A 26,811-nucleotide genomic window follows, 5' to 3' on the forward strand; every position below is an offset into this window, starting at 1 on the left:
GGTAATAAGTTGGTATGTCTTGGTCATTGCTGGGACAAACTTATTTGTCTGTTATGATGTTTTAATTAAGATAGCTATTATTGTTGCGCTTGCTTAGCATGTACGGGTATCGATAGCCCGCATCTCCATCTCTTTTTATTTTAATTTTTGCTTTTGCCGGTAAAAGGGGAAAAAAAGAAAAGAAAGCAGAGAGCTCGGTGAAGCACTTAAGATTGGAAGTACGCGCCGAACCCTCCAGCACTGGTGCATGTCGTCATCGCCCCACACTGTTATAAATGCGCCCCACAGGACGTACGGGTACGGCCACACCGATCGTCGATCACCACCCTGCAGCCATGGCTCTCCTCCGCGCTGCCACCGCCGACCTCCTCCGCCGCCACCTCCGCGTCCCGCTTGCTAGTCTCCTCCACCCCGCCCTCTTGCCGCCGCCACAGAGCACGGAGTCCTCCTGCCCCGACGATCCGAGTACTCCCGGCCCCGTCGCACGACGCGGCGACCTCTTCGCCGCCCCGCTGCGCCGGTGGCCACGTCCGCTAATTCCCGTCTCCTCCTCTTCTTCCGTCGACAGTACTGGGGTCCGACTTTACTCGCACCTCTCCGGCGCCGGCTCAGCCGGTGGGGATTCCACGCCTCCTCCGCAACAGTCGCCGCCGGCGAAGCCACCTCCTCCGTCGTGGGTGGACAGGTGGGTCCCACTGGCGGCGCGGCCGTACGTCATGCTCGCCCGCATCGACAAGCCCTACGGCACCTGGCTCCTCGCGTGGCCCTGCTTCTGATACTGTACTATACTTCCTTAAGTCGTTTGACTAAATTTTGGAAAGTACAGTAAATTAGTCGAACTAAATATACCATTGTATATATTTACATGTAATGTTTGTTTTTCTGATGAAAATGTTGCTATGTTCTTTTAGAAAATTTAGTCAAACTTAAAATAATTTAGTTTTGAAAAGAAATTTAAACGACTTATAATATGAAATGGAAATGAACTATACTACTATTGCTACTCCTACCAGCTAGGCACCATAGCATTGTACGCTAGTTTGAATCGGATTTGAAGCGAGGCTGCAACTGTTTCCTTGGTAGGTCAATCACGATGGCAGCGATGCCAGGGGAGCTGCCGGACATGAGGATGCTGGCGCTCTTCGCCTATGGATCCGTCCTCATCAGAGGCGTCGGATGCACAATCAACGATCTTCTTGATCGAGATATTGATAGAAAGGTGATTAATTTGTGGTGGTCTCTGTTCATTAGATTTTGTTCCACTGTCTTTCAAGAAGAAAAAAAGGTTTTCAAGTTCTTGCAAAGAGTGAAGCTGAAATGCCAAACATGTGCCGACCGCATGGTTTGAAATTTCGGACCCTACCAACAAGCACAAATCTTCCCCAAAATTTTCAGAATTTTTTTATTTTTTTGTGAACTTAGTCAAATTTTGTTGAAATTCAATCAACATATATAAAACTTGTAAAACTTGAAGATGTTTTCGGCAATACTTTGGTACGTCATCCGTGTATGAATCGGTTTTTAATTTTGTTCGCTTTGGAAATGCAAATCCCATTTGAGTCGGTTTTTAAGTTCATTCACTTTTGAAAATACAGAAGGACTCGTATAAAAAATCTCTTTAAAAAAACTCACATGCTAATTTGAGACGATCGGACTCCTAATTCCTAATTACAGCTCATGATTTTCATAACAAATATATATCAAAACGAATCCCACAGTGAATTTCACATTAACTAAACCATATAACAATAACAAGATTAAATTAGCCTTCATCCGTTACAACGCACGGGCATTTTATTCTAGTATATGTTAAAATTTCAAATAATTTCGGTTTAAAAACCACCGAAATTCAATAAATTTACAAAAATTTCGGCAAAATTAAGTATTTTCTAATTCTTTTTTAGAAAAATAATTAATATAATTTTTTAAAGCAACTTTCGTATACAAACATTTGGCTTAAAAAACACTGTTTAGCAGTTTGAAAAGCATACGCGTAGAACACGAGGGAGAGGGGTTGTGAACACTTTGCAACGAACACAGCCTAAGAGCATGTACAATAGTGAGCTAATAGCCCGCTTACGTAGGATTTTAGCACATGTGGCAGAGAGCTAAACTGCAGAGAGAGAAAAGTGGGCGACTAAATAGTCGCCGGCTGAGCACGCGCGCATATGTAAATCTGCATGTCGTGAGGCCCATGCATGTCACAGCAACCAGTAGAAAAATAGGAGAGCAACATGCAGCATTGGAACAAGAGAATAGTATGATTAAAAAATTGAAAGCTAATAGCCTGCTATTGTATGTCAGGTAGATTATTTATCTATCGAATGAGTTGGCAAGTTTTTTGAGCCATCAGTCGGTGCCGTTATTAAACTTGCTCTAAGGAATTCTTCCTTAGGTCTTGTTTGATTAATCGTACCCCGCAGGGGATTAAAGAGTATTTGGAGGGGAATAATTCCACGCTTATTAAGTTGTGTAATTAATCCCCCTCAAATCCCCAATCCCTTCTATTCCCTTTTCAATAAGAAATAATCGAGCAAGTTATTGGGATGAGATCTCTTACTTACCAGTATAGTTATCCATATCAGGGTATTCATAGTTTTGGTCATGAGATATTCCTGGTGAGTGTATAAGTATGGGTATCCCATATATACTGCATTAACAAGATAAGAAATTGCAAACTTGCTTTTATATAAATTTTGGCCAAATTCCTTGACTATATGCACTGCTGCACATCTGGTGCAGATCTCTGTCAATGTTCGTCCATATATGATGCGGAACTTTTCGCCCAAGCCTCGTGCTGGGGATATGTAGCTCAGATGGTAGAGCGCTCGCATCTCCAACTCTCTCTTTTTTTTTCATTTCTTTAAACTAGTGCGTAGAAGGTAAAAATTTGAACTATTTCATTTCTTTAAACTGGAGCGTAGAAGGAAAAAAAATTTTAACTACCGCATAGAAGGTAAAAACTGAAACAGAAAGCTCAGTTGTAGCAACACTTCGTTTGCCGTCTCCATTGATCTTTAGTTTCCCTTTTTGCTCTTTTATCTTGCGGGTGTAAAGGGGAAAATTTTTCTTCATTCTTTTTTACTGGTGCAAGAAAGGTAAAAAATGAACCAGAAAGCTCGATGTAGCAACACTTCGCGTTTGCCATCTTCATCTTTGGTTTCCTTTTGCTCTTTTTACTAGCGCGTGTAAAGGGGGAAAAATTGGAACTAGAAAGCTCGGTGTAGAACCATTTCGTTTGGCCTTTTTACTTGCTTGTAATCTGTTGTCTTGATTATAAAACAAAATTAGTGGTGGTTCATGGTCCATCTATCTATCGTATCTATCTATCGTAAGCCTCTTCCCCTTTCATTTTCAGAATACCATGCATATCGTCCCCTCGAAAAATTCAAAAAAAAACATCTCATTTTGTTTATTTTTTGTTTTTTTCCACCAATTTTCTTGCTGACGGTGTTTTGGCCTTTTCTTTGGTTTTTTCCCCTTTTTTGATGGGTTTTCTACTGTTTGTTTTTTAACCTTTTCTTCGCCGCTTTCTTAGGGACGATTTTTTCCCTAAATCAGAATCGGATTTTTTTTCCTTTTTCTTGCTGACAGTGTTTTTTTAATATTTTTGCGAGCTTTTTTTACATATGCCTTTTTTACAAGGCTTTTTTTAAATTTTTTTCTTGCCGTTTTCTTAGGGGCGGTGTTTTTTTAATCGGAATTGGATTTTTTTTCGCTCTTTTTTTATTACGGACGAAGGAAACTGTCGACGGGTGATACCCGTAGACTGGATATAGAGGGTATTGGGGTACGCTGGTACAAGGATCTACGTAGTACGACATCGAGCAATCAAAAGACGGGAATTATACTGGTTCAGGCCCCTTGATAGGTAATAGCCCTAATCCAGTTGGTATGGGATTATATAGTGGAAAACACATGTTACAAAGGAAAAGATGGAACTTGGCGGATCTGGCGAGATTGTAGTCGAGTTGATTCGACTAGCTCTCGTCAACTTGGCTTCTCGTAGGCTCCGGCTTCGTAGGCTGTGTGGGTTGTATTGGCTCTGAGATTCGATGATCTGTGCCCTCTTCGGGGGGTCCCTTTTATACCACGGGTTTGGTACTCTCCGAGTAGGACTCGAACATATCAAACCCGGCACGATACGTTGGCAACCCAGTTCTTGTTCGAGAAGGACTCTTCTCATCTATTGAATTCGTGAAAGGTTTCCTTAGATCATAAGGGAATATCCGTGTGCGCGTGGGTATGCCATGTCGATACGTAGTGTATATCGAGGGGTAGAGGGTATGCCTGACCCGTAACCCTGACAGAAACATGTTGCACTTTTTTAAATAGTAGAGATGTAATGCATATTCACTACTTTGGGTTTGCTAAATATCTTGCGATAGAAAATTGGTATAGCAAATTTTGAATTTTGGGACGCTAGGTGGTCTGTAAGATTCGTGCACTTGAAAGAGATAAAAATAGTCCCACGCTTCGCGGAGGACTGAACCTCAATGCTCATGTTGCGCTCGAGCAGAGCTACCCATTATGCTATCACATGTTACTTATTTGCTAGTTAAATGTAGATTATATATCAGTTATATTATAGTTATAATGTTACAATTACCCCACAATTATATTATAGGTACATAAGTTTTCTTAGAAAAAGCTATCGAAAGTTATATAGCTAGTCCAACTTACTTTTAAAACAAGTACGGGGTTTATGGTCCGATGCCTCCTCTTCTTTTCCTTTCACGAATCCCACACACATCGTCTTTGCAATTTTAGATAAAGCAACCGCTACCATAAAAAAGAGATACTGCTTGTAAACTCCTTTTTTTTTTACGGAAACTGTGGCGGGTGTTACCACCAGCCTGAACTTTATTCGTATGGTGAAACCTTTACAAGAGGGGAGGTACAAAGGGATGGGGGAGAAGAAACTAAACTTAGGGGTTAATTACAGAGAGATTTAGTGCCCAAGAGTGGAGTTGATGTTTGCCTACGGCATTGTTACATCGGTGCGTCCACAAGTCGAAGTCGTTAGCGCAACGACGGAGAACTAGCATGTTGGTGTCGTCGATGGAGTGGAATACCTTGTTGTTGCGGCGTTTCCAGATAGTAAGATAGTGCACCAAGTCCAATTGCATATGGCGACGAGTAAGATAGTGCACCAGATCCGAGGAGTGAGAGCATTGTCATGGGTGGACTGTCCACACAAGTCTTCAAACTGTGTTAAGGAGACGACTTGCCGTTCATCGAGTCCAAAGGAGTGCCAAATGTCAGCCACATCGGAGCTGCGAAGGAAGGGATGTTCTACATCTTCGTCGAGGGGGCAAAAGGGGCACCATGCAGAGGTCGCTAGTCTGCGCCGCACCCGTCTGTCGTTGGTGAAGATACGTCGCTTGTGCGCCGTCCAAAGCAAGATCTTGCATTTGGTTTGAGCATGATTGTCCAAAACGGGTCCAGCAAATGGGTCATCTGATAACTCGGAAAAGCTTAGGTCATAGGCTGCATTGGCAGTGAAAGGCCGGTTTGTTGACAAGGTGCGTCGATTTGCCATCTCATTGTCCAGCGCAAGGGTGGAGAGAAGAGCGCAGACAGTGACCAGCTCACTGGTGGCCGTCGAGGACAGCCGAGGCCGAAGGTGGAGGATCAGCTCGGGAGTAATGAGAGAGTCTGTGACGCCGATCCAGTTGTCACGCAAGGAGGTGGACTAGCCATTACCGACCGTTGACTTGGAGATAAGGCAGAAGTTCACAAGCCCCGCCACGATGTCCTTCCGGATAATTGAATCGAGACACTATCCTTTCACAATTTCCCATGTGACTAGTAAAAAATGGAAACTATATATGATTTATTTGTATTGGCTCAGCATAGCACCATGTTTTCATGGTAATGATCGGAGAGGTTGCGCAGGACCCTCCAGCGCAGGTGCTTCTCGTCATCGCCTCCTGATGAAGCAAGCTCGTACGGGACTATATAAACACGTCTGTAGCAATATAATCAAGCGGTATGGTGCAAAACTTGAGAGGAGAGGCCACTGTGCGTCTATGCCCATTGACTGGATCGGGCCTACCATAGCGTTACCGTACTCCATAACTACAAACGCAATGGGGCCTGGTGGCTGCGTCGCTGGTTCAAATCGAGCCTAACTCTGCCCAAGACGACGCCCAACCATAGGCCCACGATGAGCCCAACTCTGCTTCTAGTACTACTCCTGCCTAGGAATAAGTTCACTTTAGGTCTCAATTTGTCGCTTAGTCTGATTTTCATCCTCAGTCCAGAAAACCGGATACCCAACTTACAAAACTAGGCAGACGAGGTCCCTCGACAGTATCGTGCATGGCTTTGGATGACGTGACGCCTATGTGGTTCCTTTGACTAGGTCCTCATCCCACATGGCATTGACGTGGCGCTTATGTGGCAATTGGATCCAAAAATAATAATTAAAACGTGGGACCCCACAAGTAAGTTTTTATTATTTTTTCGGATCGAATTGGCACGTAAACGTCACGTCAATGTCATGTGGGACGAAGATCTAGTCAAACCAGCCACGTAAGCGCCATGTCAGCCAAAACCGCCTTCAAACCATTGAGGGATTTCATTTGCACCGGTTTTGACAGTTTGAGAACCGATTATATCTGGTTTTTGGGTTTAGGGATGAAAATTGGATTCGTTGTAAAGTCAAGGGACCTCAAATGAACTTATTCTCCTCTCTACTACTACACTGCCTGCAGGGATGAAAACGGTCGGGAAAACGTATCAAAATAGAACAGTAAATAGTAAAGTTAGAAATGAAAACAGTATAAAAAATATTGGAAAACCGAAAATAGAACTATATGGGCAGAAAAATGTTGATGATCAGAAATTGGTACTAATAAACGTCAGAAACATTTAAATAATAAATATCACATTTAACTTTGCTTAACTATATAATTTGATGAAATAAATAATTATAAAGTATCTTCATTTTAACCTTGTGTTCAAGTTAGTGAGTTGGTTGAGGAGTTGATGGGCCTCTAAACTATGCATGAGATATAGAAATGGACCATAAATATTGACATATATTTTCATTTTTTTTGCCATTTTCACTTTCGTTTCTTGTTAATCATTTTCATATTGCTTGAATGGTAAAAATAAAAAAAAAAGAAGCATCGATCGGTCGGTAGGTATGGCAGCGGGGCGGGTTGGGCTGGAACGGCCCCGCCCCCGACCCCCGAATTCTCCATCCGGCCCCAGCCTCAAGTGGACATGCAGGGCCAAATCAGCCCCTGCCCCGGCCCCTCCGGGGCCCCGCAACCTGACCGGGCCCCCACATTGAGTAGCAACTCCATCTAGTAGCCTGTGCACCGCCGTTGTCCCTCTGCGCGCCTCTGAGCCATCGCCGCGCCCGTGTGCAGCCGCCGCCTCTATGTCCGGAGAGGAGACCGGGAGAGGAGGGGAGGGGACTGTGCAGAGGGCGATCGAAGGGAGGGGACTGGGGAGAGCAGCGACCGAAGGGGAGGGACTAGGGTCTGGGGAGAGCGGCAACCAAAGGGGAGGGGATGGGGAGAGCGGCGAGCCGGCGAGATCCGTACTCCAAAGCTCATCGACGTGCAGCGGCTTGGGGTGCAGCTTGGGGTGGGGAGGGGAGGGAGCGCGTTTGTGCGGTTGTGATGTGCGGCGACATGGGTGGAGAGGCGGCTTGGAGTAGGGTTAGGTTTTTTTTCTTATATATGCTGATTCTCATGGGCTTTTTGGGCTTGTGTTCCTATAATGGGCCACATTTTAAGAGGTATTATAGCCCCCTCGGGGGCCTGTGGGTCACCCGCGGGTGGAATGTTCTCCCCGTCCTCTCACTCGCAAAATGCGGAGCCCCGGACCCACGGGGCAGAAATGTCACCCGCCCCCATCCCCGTAGGGGCGGGTCTCCGCAGAGGATCCGGCCCTCGCGGGGGAAATTGCCATCTCTATCGGTCGGGAATTTTTATGACCATTTTCCTGAGCAAAACTGCATTACTAGTAGTGGCACTACTGCAAGTCTGAAAATCTGCTCCTCTGATTTGGAGTACTCAGAGAGGCTGAAACCTTCTCGGATCGATCAAATGCCATCATGATATCGCCAGTTGCTTGAAGAACAGTGTAGGGGAGTGGTCAACCAGCAACGTAAAATAAATTTACCCATTGATAGGATTTTAACACCTGGATCTTTGATATAAGGGTCATTTTTGTATTGTTTTTTTCTTGTAGGTTGAGCGTACCAAAAGCAGGCCTCTAGCATAAGGTATTCTAACACCTACGCAAGGAGTGGGCTTCCTCGGATTCCAGCTTTTACTGGGATTACCATTTCTTCTCCAACTAAATAACTTAAGGTACATTTGGCCTTGTGTGACTGAAATTTATGCAGTTATTTGCATGTTTTAAATGTATATAGCATTGCACTGTCTTGTGCATAAAAGAACAATTGGATATTCGGTTATTTTGGTAGAATTCTAGAGTTCTTTGCTTTTTAAGTTTGGAATGCAAAAATTGAATATGTTTAAGTCAATTTCACATTCATTTCACAAAGCTGTTGAGCTTTTGTGCTGTGTTTTCTCCTCAATAAAATGACATTCGGCTCGACGCGGCTCTCATGCATGTGTTGTTCGGGAAAAAAAAAACTATTCACAAAACTCAAAGGTTCCTTACATTACTACTCACCTCTATCTTTGATGATATTTGTTTGTGCAGCCAAATACTTGTGGTATTTTCACTTCCTTGGGTCTTCTCTTATCCCCTGATGAAGAGATTCACATATTGGGTATGCACTAATTAAACATGTGGTGTCTTAATAATGTAAACTTATTTATCAAGGGTGATCCAACAATTTCAATGCATTTGTTACAGCCTCAGGCATATCTTGGATTGGTAGCCAACTGGGGAGCTTTGATAGGATGGGCTGCCATGAAAGGAACCATAGATCCAGCCATCATCCTTCCAATGTATACAGCTGGTATATGTTGGACACTGGTGGTTGATACCATATATGCACATCAGGTTGACTTACGAATTAATGTCATTTTTTTTTCATATTTTATCTTATTGATGTCATCTTTGTGGATGTGTGCTAATTTCTTTTCCAACTATTTGATAGGATAAAGAAGATGACCTCAAAATAGGAGTCAAGTCCACAGCAATAAGGTTTGGAGATTCAACCAAGCCCTGGATCAGTGGATTTGGTGCTGCATGCATTGCCAATTTAGCACTCAGTGGCTATAATGCTGACCTTGGTTAGTGAACATTATCAGAATATCTTGTTTAATGAAATATTCGTTGCTATGCCTGATATTGACTGCGGACTTTGCTCACATTGGACAGCATGGCCTTACTATCCTTTTCTGGCAGCTGCATCTGCGCACTTAGCATGGCAAATTTCAACTGTTGATTTATCTGACCCCCTAGATTGCAACAGGAGGTAAGTTTTTCCTTAATTTACATGAAACAAAAGAAATGTGTTTATCTTGTTATCTATGAGATTATTAACCTTCTTAGCTGAAATGGTTCTCTGCAGATTTGTGCCCAATAAGTGGTTTGGAGCTTTGATATTTGGCGGAATTTTATGTGGACGACTTGTATCATGATAGATATCACGCATGGATGCACGATTTTTCAGTGTTGTTTCCTATGGAGCATTGAAAATTTTGATAGCACGGAGACGACCTTGTGACTTCTGAATTACCATATCAAGACTCGTTCGATTTACCTCCCTAATTAGAAGACCAAACATTTTTATCATGGACTTTTCAAACTAAGCGAATTACCCTTCTAAATCAATATGAGGGTGGTCTTTTTCCTACATAGCACTTACACACATGCATGTTGGCCACGCTGCGCACTGGTCGTACACTGTGCCGCTATGCACTCTAGTTGTGGCCATGCGTACACTGAGACCACGCCCGTGCTCATGACACTGTGGTTTTTTCATTATCTAATAAATCACGTGATTTCTTACGCCTCATGAAATGTGAAATATTATTTTTCTAGTTCTTTTGCCTTGAAGAAAAAAAAATGATGTTCACACGTTGTTCCTTAAGAGTACGTGTTGTAGAATCTTCCAGTCAAAGGTGGTTCACTAAATGTCCACATAAATTGGGTTATTGACCGCATGCAAAAATATTTTTCCTCACAGCAAGTGCAAATTATGAAATGCCTCGTGAAATCTCACAAAAATGATGAATCTTAAAATAAATTCGATAGAAACCAAATGTGTTTGGGGAAGCTCTGAAAATTTAGCAACGAAATTCAACCAAATATAGTACAAATGTTGAATCCTACCGACGTGTGCATGTACTTATTGCCCGAAAATTAATCAGGAGAAAAATGTGAATACCATGGTGAGTTTGAGATTAGAGAACCGGCAGAACATATTTCAACGGAGATTAGTTTGATCTATAAGAAGCTTTTTTTTTTTGGCTGTGTACATCCATTTCTGGATGTAGATCGAGGCTGGTTATTCTATTATCTAAAAAAATAAGTCCTTTTTTATAGAAACATAGAATAAACGTAGACGCTCACAATGCGCGTATATTGATTCCTATTAACGCATAGCCGCACAACCTAACCGTTTGTGTACTTCGAAATACTAGAGTGACATAATTTGATTTTAGAAAAGTTATAATGCAATGCGCAAATACTTATAGCCGCACACCCTACGTGTGAATCCTGTGAGTAACTTTTAAAAAAAACTAGATCGACATAATTCGATTTAAAAAATTTATAAATGCATTTATTACATACGAACGCTATACTCATTAAAATTATTTCACATAAATATTTTTTAGAAACAAAGTATAAACACATACGCGCACACTCACCCCTATAAAGACATCCATACTCTATCTCTTTATCACCTCGAAAGTATTTTTTTTGAAAAAGAATGCTGGATAATTAGTAATTAAGCGCGACTCCTTGACATGAAAGTTATGTCACCTCACTCACTTGATAGCTGATCAACTTAATTATACTATTTATACTTGGAGTAAATTAGGGGAATAATTTAAACCCATAAAAAAAGGGATAAAAAGGGATTAAAAAATAATTATACTAATTATACTTGGAGTAAACTAGGGGAATAATTTAAACCCGTAAAAAGTAAATTAGGGGAATAATTTAAACCCGTAAAAAAGGGATAAAAATACTTGGAGTAAATTAGGGGTAAAAAGGGGATATAAATACTTGGAGTAAATTAGGGGAATAATTTAATCCCGTAAAAAAGGGGGATAAAAAGGGATTAAAAAATAAAACATAGAGGTTGGCATAAAAAGGGATTGAAAATTAAGACAGAGAGCTCGGCACGCCACATTTCTTCACTTTCATAATAATCAGAAAGATTGCGCCAGACCCGCCAGCGCTAGTGCTTCTCTTCATCGCTCACTGTTTAGTAGCGCACGGAGGAGTAGCTTATAAAGTCGTCAAAAGCAACATAATCGAGCGGTATGGTACAAAACTTGATACGAGCGGCCACGACTGAGCTCACAATGGCGGCAAGTCAGGGCTTTGGGCCTACCATAGCTATAGCAGAAGTCCACGACTACAACGGAAGGTGGGCCCGGTGGGAGTGATGCTGGTTCAAATTCGGCCCAACTCAACTCGGCCCAAGACGACCCTGCTCCAATGTCATATTTGTGGATGTGGTAATTTCTTGAATTTTTTTTATTTATACTTTTTTTATTAAAATATTTACAAAAATAATTTTTTGTTTCGAAAATTTACAAATCTAATCGCCTGCCGCCCTCAAGAAGGGCGATTTTTAAAAATCGCCCTTCCACAGGGCGGCAAGGGACCTAAATATAAATTTTCCAGCATAACTTGTTAGCTCTATAATTTTACAATTTAAAATTATATTATATAAAGTCAGATGAAATAAAACTTTATATCAAAATTGTAGAGCTCAAGGAGATCTACAACTTTGTAGTTAGTAACTTTTTCATTTAAGATGTTTTAGATATCCAAATATTCGTTACAAAATATAAAACACATTTTAAAAAATCTCAGATCTATATTTCAAACGATATTGGATGGAGATAAACTTTATATAAAAGTTGTAGATCTTGATGAGATCTATAACTTTGTAGTTTATCACTTTTCCATTTAAAATCATTTGGAGTATCGAATAAGCATTATTAGTTTTTAAGTAATTAAAACCGGTGGGAAGGGTTTGAACACAAATAAAAATTTTGTATTTAGGTCCCTTGCCGCCCTTTGAGAGGGCGATTTTTAAAAATCGCCCTTCTTGAGGGCGGCAGGCAATTAGATTTGTAAATTTTCAAAACAAAAAATAATTTTTGTAAATATTTTAATAAAAAAAAGTATAAATAAAAAAAATTCCCAATTTCTTATCCAAATATTTGATAGGATAAAGAAGATGACCTCAAAGTAGGAGTCAAGTCTCACAGCATTAAGGTTTGGAGATTCAACCAAGCCCTGGATATATTCGTGGATTTGGTGCTGCATATGCATTGCCAATTTAGCACTCCAGTGGCTACAAACCTTGGTTGGTGAACATTGTCAGAATGTCCTGTTTGATGAAATATTTGTTGGTATGCATGATATTGACTGCAGACATTAATCATGTTGGACAGCATGGCCTTTGTATCCTTTTTCTGGCTGCTGCATCTGTGCACTTTGCATGTAGGATTTCTAACTGTGGATTTATTATCTGACCAATTAGATTGCAACAGGAAATATGATAAACTAGATATGGATGTTGATTTAAGTTGTTAGACTTCTTGTATGTAGAGTTGTAGAGGTGTACTGCCTCCATCCCTCTAGGATTTGATTTTTTTTACGGAACGGAGGGAGTAGACTTCATCGGTATGTTTGGTACCATACAGGGAATATGGATCCCTGCTCTGCTTGTTCGAATTTACTGAATTTTATCTGCTACTCGCTTAACAGCGAAGCCCTGTTTTGGCCATATAAATTTCCCATTATTTTTATTATGACAGACAAACTGCTCTCTTTTTTTTTTTTTTTGCCATATGAAAGGCAGACCTATGTGCTTTACAGAAAAAATCAGCCTGCTCTGAAGATGACCCGAGTCCAATTATTTTATAAGAACAAAAAGGATGGCCAGAATAGGTCAGGATCGAATTCCACCTGTTCATCTCCACTGCAACATGGTTTTCAAATTCCAGAGCTAATAAGAATCACCAAGCATCATCACCGAAAAAGGAAGAAAGAAACATCATACACAAGACGACCATACTAGTTGGTGCTACTAATTGGTGCATCACACGATTGAAGAAAAAAAAAACGAATTCATCACAAAGTTCCAAACTTCGGCCTATGGATTGGAAGAGGACACATTACGTATGTGTTTAGACTTTAGAGGAACGGATTGTTGGGATTTGGGCTTATGCAAACAAGGCTGGATGGCCCGGCCCAATTATGCCAACAAAGCATACTTTTACTAGGCCTTTTGGACCTTTTGGAGTAGATTGCATCACACAAACTTGTAAAAAGTTTGTTTTGGTTTCAAGTGCATTTTAAATACTATCAAAATAGCATACCATGTTTTATTTACTGATTATACTGATTAAGATGCCACATTGGCACATATAATGATTATTTAGTTCACAGGATATACTTTTTAAAGTCCATAGGATACTGGGCATCAACAAATGAACTTGCACATCTCTCTGGATCATTAGGTTGCAACATTCTCAATTTTTCTTTATTGATGTTTGGACCCAAATATGTATATGAAGCCGGTTACAACATACAACTTAGAGTTGTAATAGGTATTAGGACAAAATTAAAGCTGCCTTCTATCCTAAGCTCTCTATTAGAGAGACACATCATGTTATAACCGTATGGTGGTGGTAGCATAGGTGTGACATCCCGGCCTAGGGCTTAATAGGATTAATAGAATACTCAGAACTCTAGGGGTTAAGCGTGCTTAGCTTGAAGCAATTTGGGATGGGTGACCGACCGGGAAATTCTTCCCGGATGCGCACGAGTGAGAACAAAGTGTGCAGAAAAGACTTGTGTTGGTCTGTGAGGGTAGTCTATGGTCTATTAAAGCTGCCAGATAAGCGGGCCCGGCCTGGGAGAGGTGGGACGTTACAATAGGTGAGGGATGACTTACCGTGGCCTAGCCAATCAATGGCCCTGGATACCCTAATACACTGTAATATATTGGATTGGGGAGAAGCGCCCATGATCAATGCTCGAGGGATATAGATTTCGACTGAACCTCGTTAATAAATATCGTGTCTCAGTGTCGTCATCAGTTTGCATCTTCTATGGTATTCTTCCGTATTCGGATACTTATGTTGATTTTGGGGCTGGTTGTTTATGGGAGATCCATGGATAAAGGTACAATGGAGGGCATGGATGCAAAGCAATCAATGGAATTTGATTGGTGTAGTCAAACACTTTAGGAGGCGGTCGGAACTATTCGATGGGATACAATCAAAAAGGAGACGACCAGACATGATGATCGGGTTGATGGCTGCGAAGCAATTGGCAATCTATGGTGTCGGGTGACCTGAATTTTCTAGTAAACTATTTTTAACATACTCAGGAGGTTAATTGAAGTTGGAGACGATCAACCTTTTTTTATTGGAGTCGAACGCTCCTAGCGGGGTGGTTCGATGAGTGGTAGAAGGTGAATGAGTGATATGGCACCACCGTGGGTGGGTTGGAAAGAGATATTCCACCGTGGGTGGGTTGAAAAGGGGTATCCGATTTTTCTGTTTAAATGCACGACCAATAGGGAGCATTCTGGAGATCCTCTCTTATAGCTTTCGTTATCATAATGTATATATTTTTTCCATATAATATACTAGCTCTCAAGCAATCAATAATGGTGGTATAATTAATTGGTGGATTAACTTGTGGTGTACCCTACTACTATAATACTACTATTCTAATTAACATGTCCATGATGGCTTCATGAGTTTCTAGCTAGTAGCTAGCACTGTTTCACCAAAAAGATGACTCACATTCCTACTGGAATACATGATCATTTATCCACAGAGATAAGCCGAGAAATTAATAAGCTTGCTGTGGTCGATCGATCGATCGTCGCAAGGGTCGCCATCTCTTCCAGGTCATCAAGCAATGCATGCAATGTAGGAGTACTCCCTCCATACTCATAAATGAAGTCGTTTAGGACAATGTTTAAGTCAAACCTTGGGAATATAAATCATGAATAACTCTCAAGTTGTTGAGTTTAAAAATATGAAAATTATATGAATAGATTTGTCTTGAAAAATACTTTCATAAAAGTATATATATATATATCACTTTTTAATAAATATTTTTATAGAAAAAAGAAGTCAAAATTGTGTTTTGGAGACCGTGTCGCTGTCCTAAACGACTTCCTTTACGAGTACGGAGGGAGTATGTCTCCGACTCCCGGTAGCTAGCTGGGATTACTTCAGCAAGCTAGCTAGTTGCAACTGCATGCGTACGGCATGCCATTTTAAAGAGAGAGTTGGACTTGGAGTAGTCCTGCAATTTCCAATTTGAATATGGTACACGAAATTGGAAGGGGCCGGGTGACAACAATTGACAGTGAATGTTCATCACCACTCGGCAAGCACAGCAAGAAATCAATTAAGCAGTGATCTAACTCCTTAATTGTGTCTTACCAATTAATCAAGCTTAGCTAGCTACTACCGCCTGCGTGCCTCTCTGTTCCAGCTACCTCATCTTCCACAGTAGCAGAAGCAAAGCCATTCAGCTACACCAACCAGTCAATGTATACATTGGCCGTGTTTAGTTCCTTTTCAAAAAAAAAATTAAGTATACGGATATACATTTAAAGTATTAAATATAGGCTAATAACAAAACAAATTACATATTCCGTCTATAAACTGCGAGAGAAATCTATTAAGCCTAATTAATCCGTCATTAGCCAATGTTTACTGTAGCACCATATTATCAAATCATGGCGTAATTAGGCTCAAAAGATTCGTCTCGTAATTTACATGGAAACTGTGCAATTATTTTTTTTCGCATTTAATGCTCTATACATGTATCCAAATATTTGATGTGACGGAAAAGTTGGAAGTTTAAAGGAAACTAAACACACACAGCCATTGTTAGCAATCCAATCTGGCAACCTTCTTCCACAGGATACAGTCAGCCACGTGCGCCAAGTGCTCCTATATTCACTTGCTCAGATAGCTAGGCTCGTTGACCCGTACACCCACATCTCTCTTCTCTCTAAAATCTATATCGCTCGGATTAAATGAATGGAGTGGATGATCCAATCTGAGTCTAACCTTTGTTAAACCTAAGCACAAACTAAACGTAGCTTTATTTAGTAGTTTCGCATAGTTTGTACTTAGGTTTAAATTTAGCAATCTTTCAACAAAACCCTTTTACAAGGCTAAAATCCGCTCACATTACAACATGCTTTGGTCAGAGGAGCACACAATGGTTTTGCATCAGCGAGACGATCCACGTGGCATTGTGAAGCATATGCAAGTGGGCCCATCATATCCTGTCATATATATCAACATATTTACTCTTCCATAGATGATGAGATGTGGTAAGACATGTGGTTTCTTATTATTAGTTCCGTGTGTAAAATGTTATTTTTTGGTGAAGACTAAAGAGACTGCTGAAAAAAATTAGGGTCTTTCTTAAGTTACAATGACAGAATGACTCATTTTTAGATAGCCTTGTTCCGACCCTCGCCGGAGTCGGAGCGCTCGCCGGAGTTGAGGAAGACAACGCCGGGAGCTGCAACACAACACAGAACACACACGAACGTGGACAGGGAATTGGTGCGGCCAAAAAAATCACCGCGTTTTCTGTAGCTCTTGCTATTTATAGGAGAAAAAAAACATATGGCCATGCCGGCCATGACGCGCGCACCGCACGCCACGCTCTTCACGAACTGCGCCATCCCACAGCTCGAGCGTGCCGCGAGACTCGCTCACGACTACCAGACTCCCGCGTGAACGTGCACACGTCGAGCCTCTGTACAAGACGCGCCCAAAACTCGGGCTCAGCTGAAAACAAGGAAACTCAACTAACTATCCTAACTAGAACGCGCCGGGGTTTATTCAACAATCTCCCCTTAAGCACCGGCGTCGTTCACTTGAGCTTGGTGACGCCGATCAGCTCGCGAAGCTCCTGAAACTTGGACCTCCCGAGCGCCTTCGTCATGATGTCCGCGAGCTGCGCTTGGGTGCTCACGAACGCCAGGCGCACCGCCCCACTATCCACGCACTCACGAAGAAAATGAAACTTTGTATCAATATGCTTAGATCGATCGTGAAGTACCGGATTCTTGCTGAGGGCGATTGCAGACTGGTTGTCCATCTTGAGTTGTGGTGGAGGCCCGCTGACGCCCACCACATCCTGCAGCAGCCGTCTGAGCCAGACGCCCTGGCACGCTGCTGCTGCGCCAGCGATGTACTCTGCTTCACACGACGACAGCGCCACCACGCGCTGTTTCTGCGACTGCCACGCCACAGGGTTGCCGCCGAGGAAGTAGATGATGCCGCTGGTGCTCTTCCGGTCGTCGATGTCGCCGGCCATGTCGCTGTCGCTGTAGCCGACGAGGTTGAACTCGGTGTCGCCGCTGGTGTACACCAAGCCGTAGTCGATCGTTCCGGCCACATACCGGAGCAGGTGCTTCATGGCTGCCAAGTGCTCCTGCCTGGGGTTCTCCATGAACCTGCTCAGGTAACCTACGGCGAACGCCATGTCCGGCCGTGTGTTCATCAAGTACCGCAGACTCCCGATCAGACTGCGGTACTCCGTCGCGTCGACTGCCGGCGAGGTGCTCTGCTTGGACAGCTTCAACCTTGCCTCCATCGGCGTCGCGCACGGATTGCAGGTTCCCATGCCCGCCTTTTCCAGTATCTTCTTGGCGTAGGCGGCCTGCAGAAGCTCGATGCCGCGCCGCCCCTGTCGGACCTCGATTCCGAGGTAGTAGGACAGTACACCGAGATCACTCATGCGGAACAGAGTCTTCATCTCCGTCTTGAATGTGTTGATCACCTCGGTGGAGCCTCCTGTGATGATGAGATCGTCGACGTAGATTCCCACCACCAGCCGCTTCTCGCCGTCGCTGCGCGTGTACAGCCCGTGTTCGCACTCGCTCCGGGCGAAACCGAGCATGAGCAGGCTGCTGTCGAGCTTCGAGTTCCAGGCGCGTGGCGCCTGCTTGAGGCCGTAAAGCGCCTTGTGCAGCTTCAGCACCTTGCGCTCGTGCCCGGCGGCGACAAAGCCGGGCGGCTGCTGCACGTAGACTTCTTCCGCCAGATCGCCGTTGAGAAACGCCGATTTCACATCCATGTGGTGCACTGACCATGACCTGTGAGCGGCCACGGCCAGGAGCACGCGCACGGACTCAATCCTTGCGACCGGCGCGAAAACTTCTTCATAGTCGATGCCTTGGCGTTGTACATAGCCTTTTGCGACGAGTCGGGCCTTGTGCTTGGTGATGTTCCCGTGCTCGTCCTTCTTGATCTTGAAGACCCACTTGAGGCCGATGGCACGTTGCCCCGCCGGCAGCTCCACCAGAGACCAGGTCTTGTTGTGCTCGATCGATGCCATCTCCTCGATCATCGCTTCACGCCACTCCTTGACTTGCTTGGCTTCCTCAGCCGTTGCTGGTTCGTCCTCGATCGCCACCATGAGCCCCTCTGTCACTTCCCGTTCTGCAAGACCCGGAGGCGAGGATGCCCCGAGAAGGTTGTCAACGGTGCGGAAGCGGAGAGGTACATCGTCGTCGTGGTCGTTGTCCAGATCGAGGTCCCCCTGCGGCGGAGAGGCGAACTCGATTGCCGGTGAAGAGGCTGAAGCCGGTGTACGAGGCCCCGCCCCGTGTGTGGGCGTTCCGGCTTGACTTGGTGTCGCAGGCGGCGCCATGGGAGCTGGTGCTGATGTAGAGCGCTGTGTCGCGGTCGGAGTCGCGGCGACAGGGCCTCCCTGCCCCGTTGGTCCCGTGGCGAGGTGCTCCACCACGAACGGCTCGATGTCGTCGTCAGGTCCAGCTCCCTTCTCGGCTCCCCACTCCCAGCTTCGCTCCTCCTCGAACACGGCGTCGCGCGACACGTGAACGCGCCGCGACACCGGGTTATAGAAGCGGTATGCCTTGGTTCCAGCTTCGTAGCCCACAAACACCATGGGCATGCTCCTGTCGTCGAGCTTGGCGAGTCGCTGGCCGCCGTTCTTCACATGTGCAACACAACCGAACGTGCGGAGAAAATGGACTGGGGGCTTGACACCATGCCATACCTCAAAAGGAGTCTTGCCGTCGACGCACTGCGTTGGAGCCCGGTTCAGGAGGAACACGGCGGTGTTCACCGCCTCCCCCCAAAACCAGCCCGGCAGTGACTTCGCCTTCATCATGCTTCTGGCCATCCCCATCACCGTCTGGTTCCTCCTCTCGACCACGCCATTCTGCTGGGGTGTGTACGGCGCGGTGAGGTGCCTCTGGATCCCGTGCTCGGCGCAGTACTCCGCGAACGCGTGCGCCGTGAACTCGCCGCCGCGGTCAGTGCGCAGAGTGCGCAGCTTCCGCCCGGCTTCCGCCTCCGCGCACGCCAGGAAGCGCTTGATTGCCACCGATGCTTGGTCCTTGCTGCTGAGGAGGATGAGCCACATATAGCGGCTCAGATCGTCGACGAGGAGAAGGAACAGCTTGTTCCCGCTTGGCGTCGCCGGCGTCACCGGCCCACAGATGTCCCCATGCACCAGCTCGAGTTTTTCTTTCGCGCGGTACTTGGCCTTAGACGGGAAGGGCAGGCGCCGCTGCTTCCCGACCAGGCAGCTGTCGCAGACTTGATCAACATGGTTGATCAGGGGAAGCCCGCGCACCATGACGGCGCGACCAAGCTTCTCGAGCGCGCGGAAGTTGAGGTGGCCGAATCTTGCGTGCCAACGCCAGGCGATGTCGCCCCCTTGTGCCGCGAGGCAGACCGGCCTCCCGATGTTGAGCTTGACGACGTAGAGGCGGTTCGGCGAGCGCACCACCTTGGCGAGTAGTCGACGCTGCTTGTTCCAGATCTTGAGGACTCCATCTTCACAGCTCCACTTGAACTTCTCCTCGTCGAGCTGCCCCAGGCTGACGATGTTGGTGGTGAGGCGCGGAATATGGTACACTCCCTCCAGCGCCTGATGTTCCCCGTCCTTGCACTTGAAGAGGACGGTGCCACGCCCTTCAATGCCGACGACGGAGCCGTCCCCGAACTTGACCGTGCCGCGGATGCCGGTGTTCAGCTCGGAGAAGGCAGATCGCGTCCCCGTCATGTGGTTGGTGGCGCCCGTGTCGAGGATCCATCTGGTGGCTTCTCCTCCGTGCTCGCCGCCCAGCTGAACGAAGAGCTTACTCTCGTCGAGGTGGATCTGTTCAAGCGCCGGCAGTGATGTGAAGCGCGGCGGGGAAGAAGACGAGATGGCGTTGACTTGCGCCGTGGCAACCATCAGCATGGGCTCCTCCTCTTCTTCGCCTTGGGCCAGATGGGCCTCGTCCCGCAACCGTGACCGGCATTCCTTAGCCCAATGGCCCTTCTTGCCGCAGTAGCGGCACTTGTCCGTCTTCTTGGGCTGGTTCGAGCCGTCTCCAGGCCCGGCAGCCTGGCGAGAGCCGCCTTTGCCGCGGTCGTGCCTGCGCGATCCCCCGGTACGCTTGTTGCCGCCTCCGCCGGACCCGCTGGGGGTCCCCTTCTCTCCGGACGCTCCGGGGTTCTTGAGCTTCGCCATCCACTCCTCCTGCGTTAGGAGGAGCCGCCCCTGGTTGTTGACGACGGGCGCCGACCTGTGACGCCGTTGCTCAACGGCGCGAAGCCGCCCGGTCACCTCCTCGACCGAAACGGTGTTCAGGTCAAGGAGTGTCTCGACCGCGACGGCGATCTGTTCCAGGTGCTCGGGGACGACGTCAAGCATCTTGCGGACGACGTCGGCGTCGGAGATGTTGTCGCCAAGCGTGCGGAGGTTGTTGGCGAGGCCGGTGATGCGCACGGAGAAGTCCTCGGCGGTCTCCCCCTCCTTCCAGGTCAGCGCCGCGAACTCACGCCGGAGCTGCTGCGCCTTGCTCTCGCGCACGCGCTCGACGCCGACGCGGATCGTCTTGATCGCGTCCCACGCAGCTCGCGCCGAGCGCTTGCCACGGAGCGTGGGGAGCATCTCCGATGGGACGGAGCGGAGAATGGCCGCCAGAGCGAGACGGTCGTCGCGGTACTCTACCTCCTCGTCGGGGTACGGCTCGACCGCGTACCAGATGCCTGCTGCCTCCATGTTCACCTGCATCAACATTGCCCATTCGTCGTAGTTGGTGCGGGTGAGCGTCGGGTACTGGATCGTCGCGTTGGCCTCCTTGATCGTGCGCCTGACGATGATCTTCGGCCCGCCGCGCCCACGAGTGGGCTCCGGCGAGATCGATAGGCGTCGACGACGCGGCGGCGTGTGCGAACGCCCGCCGTGCGGCTCGGAGTGCCGCGACATCCCGCCTCCCGATGATCTTCGGCTCTGATACCAAGTGTTCCGACCCTCGCCGGAGTCGGAGCGCTCGCCGGAGTTGAGGAAGACAACGCCGGGAGCTGCAACACAACACAGAACACACACGAACGTGGACAGGGAATTGGTGCGGCCAAAAAATCACCGCGTTTTCTGTAGCTCTTGCTATTTATAGGAGAAAAAAAACATATGGCCATGCCGGCCATGACGCGCGCACCGCACGCCACGCTCTTCACGAACTGCGCCATCCCACAGCTCGAGCGTGCCGCGAGACTCGCTCACGACTACCAGACTCCCGCGTGAACGTGCACACGTCGAGCCTCTGTACAAGACGCGCCCAAAACTCGGGCTCAGCTGAAAACAAGGAAACTCAACTAACTATCCTAACTAGAACGCGCCGGGGTTTATTCAACAAGCCTTAATAATTACCCATATTGCTCTAATTGTTTAATCAGGATTTCTTTCTCACTATACATACTAATTGATTAATTAATTAATTAATTAATTGATTGATATGTTCGATCTCCTCGATGTGTCGTAGCACATCTCTCTACCTAGAAAGAGATAGGAGCACATGCCTATCCCTTAATTTGCGCCTGCGCTTGACCTATACGCATGCATGTGAGGTCAATTTAAAGGTTTGACTAGCTTTGTGTTGCAAAACCTAGCTAAACGTACCCAAGCTGGCGTGATGGCGACTGCATTTTATTTCATGCATTAAGGCTGTGTTTAGATACAAAGTTTGGATCCAAACTTCAGTCTTTTTCTATCACATCAACCTGTCATACACACGCAACTTTTCAGTCACATCATCTTCAATTTCAACCAAAATCCAAACTTTACGCTGAACTAAACACAGCCTAATTTGGTCTTTATAACCAAATTAAGAAAAACCGTAATAGCCAGCAAAAATGAAATTCCTGCGAACACCAAAATTAAGGGTCCATACCAGTGTTTCCAAAGATGATATCATTATTATAGAAAGGGTTAAGTACGATTCACCTCTCAACTAATCGCAAAAGTACAAATTATCATCATCAAGTCATTTTATATTAGACATTTTACACCTCACAGCTATAGCCCCCATGACCAGCCACCTGTCGGGTGTGGCTTTCTTTATTGAGTCATCTACCGCCGCTCTTGTGCCTACTCCTGATTGTAGCCATAGTCCCAAGTTCAAGGCGGACATGAAGCTCATGTAGGAGGCAGCAACGTTGGCTATTACTTCATTGTCCGCTATGAGTATCCAGTTCTTGTTTTTCTTTGCATGGAAAGGGTTTGTGGAGAACTCATCGAGGATGCCTGGGAAGAAAGAATGGAGAGAGAGGTACGCCGTAGGATGGAACAAGATCAAACAAACCTACTAGAAGGGAAAACCATGTTGGATTGTTTTGGATCGGTTTGGCACAAAGTGGAACTACAAATTGAAATGAGATTGAGTCATACCTTGATCTCCAGGGGTTCCCATTTCTCTATCTTTGTTCTTCTCTTTTTCTCTCTCGTTTGGAAGCACAGAGAGAGATGTGTTTCGGTTCTTCCCTGTGTTCTCAGTGAGTTGTTTGATCGGGTAGCAAGAGAAATCTCGTAGGGTTATCATTTAGGTTTTGATCTCTATTTATAGTCACTGCACACAGGGGGAACCGACACTAGGATAGGCGGTAAATCCCCCGATCAGGGATGTTCTTGAAGGGGCGATCACTGTAGTGATTGCCCAAAAAATCTTTCTTGCCGACTTTGGTTTAGCCGCAAGATCACATTTGTGTTCACACTAACATTCTCCCCCTTGATCGTGAGGCTAAACTTATAAGTTTATTTCTCAATAAAATAGTATACCAAGACAAAAGATTACAGTGACCAATATAAAACATCACAGAATCCAGTGACTATAGCATACCATTATATTTTAAAATAAACTTCTTTAATCTTACGAGCTCTTTGAACTTATTACATTAGGCTTATACAAACTTATGGACTCACTTTTTAACAAAACAGTACATCAAGACACTAGATTACAGTAGCCAATTAAGTACCACTGAACCAAGTGACTATGGTTCCTATTTAATTTCAAAATGAGTCCGCCTTAGTTTTATGGGGAGTCAGTGCCATGTAGGTTCCTTCTTATTCCAGGATCGAAGGCTTTTCTACCAAACCCATGCCGGCAACATGTTCTTTAAATACAGCGGGTGGTAGGCCTTTTGTAAGTGGATCCGCTAACATCAACTTAGTGTTCATATACTCAACGCTTATTGTCTGATCTTGGATCATTTCTTTCACAACATGGTACTTGATATCAATGTACTTGGCAGAAGCACTTGATTTGTTGCTACTCGAATAGTATACTGCTGGTTTGTTATCACAGTATAATTTGAGTGGTTTTGATATACTGTCGACCACTCTCAATCCCGGGATAAAGTTTTTCAGCCATATTGCATGTCCAGTAGCTTCATAACATGCCACATACTCAGCCTGCATTGTCGACGATGCAGTAACTCTTTGTTTGGAGCTTTTCCACGATACAGCTCCCCCTGCAAGGGTGAATATATAACTTGACGTGGATTTCTTATCATCAACACACCCTGCAAGATCAGAGTCCGAATAACCAACAACTTCAAGGTTTTCAGACTTTCTATATGTGAGCATGAGGTCTTTAGTGCCTTGCAGATAACGCAAGGTTTTTTTTAGCTAATTTCCAGTGTTCTTGACCTGGATTAGATTGATATCTGCCAAGCATCCCGGTAACAAATGCTAAATCAGGGCGAGCGCACACTTGTGCATACATTATGCTTCCGATAGCTGAAGCATATGGTATTGATTTCATCTGCGCAGCTTCATATTCATTCTTAGGACATTGGAATTTTTCATACTTATCACACTTCATTATAGGAGCAGGCGAGGCTGAACAATTATGCATATTATATTTCTTCAGTACCTTTTCTATATATGCTTTCTGAGATAACCCCAAAACACCATTTGATCTGTCTCGATAAATCTCTATACCCAACACATAAGTGGCTTCACCGAGATCTTTCATTTCAAACTTAGAGGCCAGAAATTTCTTTGTTTCCAGTAGCATATTTTTGTCATTACTGGCTAAGAGTATGTCATCAACATATAATATTAGAAAGATAAACTTACTCTCCTTAAACTTAGTGTATATACAGTCATCCTTTTTATTCTCTTTAAAACCAAATTGTCTTATGATTTGGTCAAACTTTAGATACCACTGCCTTGATGCTTGCTTTAGTCCATAAATCGATTTCTTTAGATGACATCCCATATCTTCTTTTCCTTTCATAACAAAACCTTCTGGTTGTGCCATATATACATCTTCATACAGATCACCGTTCAGGAATGCCGTCTTAACATCCATTTGGTGTAATTCCAAATCATAATGAGCAACTAGTGCCATAATAATTCTGAATGAATCCTTAGTAGACACTGGAGAAAATGTTTCATTATAATCAATCCCTTCTCTTTGCGTAAATCCTTTTGCTACAAGCCTTGCTTTGAACCTTTCGATATTTCCCTTGGGGTCACGTTTAGTCTTATAGACCCATTTGCAGCCAACTGTTTTGGCTGCTTCGGGAATTTCTACTAAGTCCCAGACTTTATTAGTACTCATGGATTTCATTTCGTCTTTCATAGCTTTTAGCCATTCAGACGAATGTTCACTCTTCATTGCTTCTTTAAATGAGATGGGATCATTATCTAGTATAGGCTCATTCACCTCTTCACTCATAGGTTCATTCACATCTTCATTCATGCAAGTGACATAGTCACTTGGAATCGCTGACTTTCTAACTCGTTGTGATTTTCTGACGGGTTCATTATTTTGCTCATCTATCACAATCTGGGGCTGCTGAGCATCCTCATTATTCTCATCATTTGATACACTACTAGAAGTAGTTGCAGGAGCTTCAGCAGGTGTTGCATCATTATTTCTTTCTATTGAAGGTGCAACATGAGTATGTGTTGAGAAAACGGGTTCTTTAATTATAGGCATTGGAACATAATTCCGTTTCTCTTCCAGAACAACTTCTCTAGGTGTCATACTCCCCTTGATTATGTCATTTTCCAAGAACACAGCGTGTCTTGTCTCAATGAACTTTGTAAACTGATTTGGGCAGTAGAATCTATATGCCTTTGACTTATCAGGATAACCAATAAAATGACAACTGATTGTTTTGAGGTCTAATTTTCCCATATTTGGATTGAAAACTCGTGCTTCAGCAGGACAACCCTACACATGAAAATAATTTAGGGTTGGTTTCTTCCCAGTCCATAATTCAAAAGGTGTCTTAGGGACTGATTTACTAGGAACCCTGTTAAGAATGTGTGTAGCTGTTTTAAGAGCTTCCATCCATAACTTTACCGGCAGAGTGGAGTGACTTAACATACTTCGTACCATATCCATAAGAGTGCGATTACGCCTTTCAGCTACTCCATTTTGCTGGGGTTCGCCCGGTGCTGAGTACTGGGCCTTAATGCCACTTTCATGTAAGAACCTCGCAAAAGGTCCAGGAATTTGACCATAAGTAGTATGTCTACCATAGTATTCACCACCACGGTCAGACCTTACAATTTTGATCTTTCGATCATGTTGATTCTCAACTTCTGCTTTGAAAATTTTAAATTTGTCTAATGCCTCAGATATTTCTTTGATTGGATAGATATATCCATAACGAGAGTAGTCGTCGGTGAATGTTATGAATGAATCAAATCCATCCACTGACTTTTCATTAAATGGACCACAGATGTCTGTGTGGATGATTTCCAAAACTCCCATACTTCGATTTGCACCTTTCTTGATTTGCTTGGAATATTTTCCTTTGATGCAATCAATGCAGTGATCAACATCTGCATCTGAGAAGTCCAAAGGATGGATGTTTTCTTTAATGAGACGCTCAATTCTCCCCCTCGAAATATGGCCCAAACGATAGTGCCATAATTTTGAAGAAGTCTCATTATCGTTATGTTTTCATTTGGTACTGACATTTGCATTTAAGGAGGAGTCAACATTATAGGTGGCATCGCACACAGAGATTTGATAAAGTTGTTCCCGTCCAACGGCGAGACCAACCTCTTTATTATCATGCATAATTATACATCTATTGTTTCCAAAAGTACAATAGTAACCACCGTTATCTAAACGTGAAACTGAAATTAAGTTCCTTTTCATAGAGGGTACATAAAGAACGTTATGCAGCTGAAGTTTGAAGCCAGTATGAAGTGTGAGAGTGAAGTCTCCAATGGCCTTAACTTCAGTTTCAACTCCATTAGCAACTCTAATTCTTCTTTCCCCTCTTCTTAGGGTCCTCCTCATAGCGAATCCCTGCAAGGAATTTGCAACATGAATTGTCGCTCCTGAGTCAATCCACCAAG

General features: G+C 44.7%; 1 long non-coding RNA gene and 1 pseudogene across 1 annotated transcript; one reads left to right on the forward strand and one right to left on the reverse strand.

The window, feature by feature from the left end:
* Window positions 1-305: 305 nt before the first annotated feature.
* On the forward strand, window positions 306-9,581 carry LOC107276081 (4-hydroxybenzoate geranyltransferase 2-like; annotated as a pseudogene).
* A 12,800-nt stretch (window positions 9,582-22,381) lies between these two features.
* Window positions 22,382-23,023, reverse strand: LOC136351474 (uncharacterized). Its single transcript, XR_010734656.1, has 2 exons — window positions 22,876-23,023; window positions 22,382-22,789 (listed from the first exon to the last, which is right to left on the reverse strand). It is a non-coding gene; the product is annotated as an uncharacterized lncRNA (long non-coding RNA).
* Between the last annotated feature and the right edge of the window lie 3,788 nt (window positions 23,024-26,811).

This window comes from Oryza sativa, chromosome 8, assembly GCF_034140825.1.
Source record: "Oryza sativa Japonica Group chromosome 8, ASM3414082v1".
NCBI lineage: Eukaryota > Viridiplantae > Streptophyta > Magnoliopsida > Poales > Poaceae > Oryza > Oryza sativa.